Source organism: Microtus ochrogaster, linkage group LG4 (assembly GCF_000317375.1).
Source record: "Microtus ochrogaster isolate Prairie Vole_2 linkage group LG4, MicOch1.0, whole genome shotgun sequence".
In the NCBI taxonomy this organism is placed as follows: domain Eukaryota; kingdom Metazoa; phylum Chordata; class Mammalia; order Rodentia; family Cricetidae; genus Microtus; species Microtus ochrogaster.
The window spans coordinates 7,695,643-7,698,734 of record NC_022030.1 but is presented as its reverse complement, the minus strand read 5'-3'; positions in this window follow the sequence as shown (position 1 = coordinate 7,698,734).

Genomic DNA, 3,092 nt, shown 5'->3' with positions numbered 1-3,092 from the left:
GCTAACTCCAAGATCTGACACCCTCACACAGACGTGCATACAGGTAAGACATCAATGCACATAAAATCAAAAAATGGAACTCGATAATTTATAGCTGGAGATTTGTAGCAACTGTATTTCTCCAACCTATAATCTATTTGCTAGTTTTTGATATAGATACTTTTCTCTATATATAATAGATGCAGTTTCTGCACACAAATCTTATTGATTTATGGTGCCACATTACCATCTATCAACTGCAATATTCAAGGGTCTGTCACTCAATTCCCTGTTCTCCCTTTTGATATATTATCCTGTTTCTATTCTCGTACCAATATATTGTTCTTGCCATGCCTTTATATTCTATTGATTTCCAAAAAAGTGAACTGATGGAGAATAATGTGTGTGTGTGTGTGTGTGTGTGTGTGTGTGTGTGTGTTGGGTATGGAGGCCCAAGGCTAGCCATATATGTTGTTCTTCAGGTGTCATCTACATTGGTTTTGTATGCATATGAGTGTGCATTGTATACCTGTGTGTAAAGGAAGGCCCCAGGTTGATCTTGGGTTATCTTCTTTGGTCTCTTTCAGCTGTATATTGAGACAGGGTCTACTTGTGAATGCAGAGCTGACCAATTCTAGCTGGTCTGGTTAACCTCCTTGCCCCAGGGATTATCCTGACTCTGCCTCGTGGATGCTCAGATTACATGCAGGCACCGTGACTGCTCAGCTTTTATGTGGGCTTTGGTCTCCATACTTACACAGCAAGTATTTCATCAAAAAGCGCCTCACCACCCCTGTCTCCCCTTTTTAAAATAAATAAATAAATAAATAAATAAATAAATAAAGCATCTCATTGGCTCAAAGCTTGTGAATCAATCTCCATATACTGTCTTCATTTCCCTGGCACTGATTTCAGCCACCATGTGGATTCTGGGGATTGAACTCAGGACCCCCTGTTGGGATGACCAGCGCTCTACCAACTGAGCTATTGCCCTGTCCCAGCTTTCATTTCATGGTCCCATTTGTTACCTAATTTAATACATCCTAAGTTCATTAGAATCACGAGTTCTAATTCCAATGCTGGGGGAAGGAGAAACAGACAGATGCCTGAGTTTGAGGTCAGCCTGGTCTACAGAGCAAGTTCCAGGACAGCCAGGGCTACACAGAGAAACCCTACCTTGAAAAAAACAAGAAAAAAACCACCAAAACAACAAAATCCTCAAAACTTCAGAGCGAATGTTTTCATAGGATTTTCCTCTTCTGTCCCTCTCGTGCATGCTGGTGTGGCACAAGGCCGCGAGAGTTGCTATAACCGTTTTTGCTCTTCGTTAGCCCAAAGTTAATAACCACAGGTGGGAATTCTCCAGCTCTTGCCTTGTGACTTGAAACAGTTTAATGCCTCATTAGTCTGAGCTTAGAAGCAGGATTTTTGCCTAATCATATAACCCCAGAGATACGTTCATCACTGTGTTCTATACAGCGTATTCTACATTCTCGTGTGCTTCCTGTACAGGGTCTGATACAGTGGCTGGTAGGAGAGCTCCCCCAGAGAGACCTACCTGATGGTCACGAGAGAATAAACATTTGAACCCAGATGGACTCAAATCTAAAGGGGGGGGGCTGATGGATATTTTGAAAATCACTGATGTAATAAGCCAAATCCAGACAAATTAATAAGGCCAGGTTTAATAAAGAGAGCAAAGCAAAGCACTCCTGGGTGATTCTTGGAAAAGGAGGAAGAAAAATCACAGGGCAGGTAGGTCTAGAGGCCTGGTCTTGAATACCCTGTAGGTGTGGTCTTGAGCAGCTCCAGGGAGGAGCCAACTCTTGGTGGACTTTCTCAGAGCGGGCAGGAACTGGAGTGGAGGTTCTGCCTGAACAGGGCCTTTGAGGCCCGAATCCTTGCTTCAGAAGGCGGCCTATGCGCTCACTACTCCACTGTGGGGAATGCTTGTCCCATTTAATGTCTTCCCTTTTGCTCACCCTGTTCTTCTCTGCCCATCGTCACCTTCCTACAAAGTCTGGCCTGATGTCACTTCCTCCTCATCGTGCTCCCGAAGTTTCTGTGCTGAAAACATGGCAACATGGGCTTGCTTCTGTCACACTGGAATACGAGTGTGCCAGGGCAGGACCGGGACAGTTTCATTCACCCCACGGCTTGTTCACCCCTTGGCTCATTCAGACCTTCCTTTTGGTTTTAGTTTTTGAGATAGGGTTTCTCTGTGTAGTCCTGGATGTCCTGGAACTCACTCTGTAGACCAAGCTGGCCTTGAACTCACAGATATCTGCCCGTCTCTGCCTCCCAAGCACTGGGATTAAAGGCATGCACCACCACCACCCGGTATGATCTGGACCTTCTTGAGTGCACAAAGAACAAAAATGCTGTAGAGGAGAAATAATTTGGTGTGGGGCAGAAGACCAACTACACTTTTTCTTTAGACTCCATGGCCATATAGTACAAAGTCATACTCTGAATAAATTAGTTTTTTATTAAAACTACATTTCACTAGAGGCTGCCATCCCATAGCACCCTGAGGAATGTTTACAAAGTGAGGTGATAATTCAGCAGAGGAAGAAGGACCTTATTACCCTGAAGAAGCCACTTCTATGTGTTGTGCTAGTAGTAGCTCCCCCTTTATAAGCAACTGGTCTGTTGGATCCTCCAGTTCCAACCTCCAGTTTGCTCCTGCGTGGTCTGAGAAATTCCCTTCTCTCTAAACCCCACCATCTCAGAGAATCTCCAACAAAGTAAATGGGCCAAAAAGCCCAATTCCACATTTTTGGAGGCTACAGCAGCTCCTCCCCTGAAGTTATCAGTAGCCCAAATCCCCCCACTAAAGCATTCAGCTTTTGACTATACGGGGGCACAAACCTATCTTGTGGCAGACACATCATCATTCCTCATCGACAAGCTGTGTAGTTCAGACAAGTGGCCTCTCAGGCCTCCATCCCTGGGACTGGAGAACCTACCTGGGAGTTGTTTTGCTCAAATAAACCTGTTGTTACTTTTCAATTCAGTTTGATCTGGCTTACTGCGCTGGTGGAGAAGCCTATTAACAAGCTACAGAAAACCTATTAGTAACATTCTAGAGAAGTTTCAATAGCTGGAAAGAC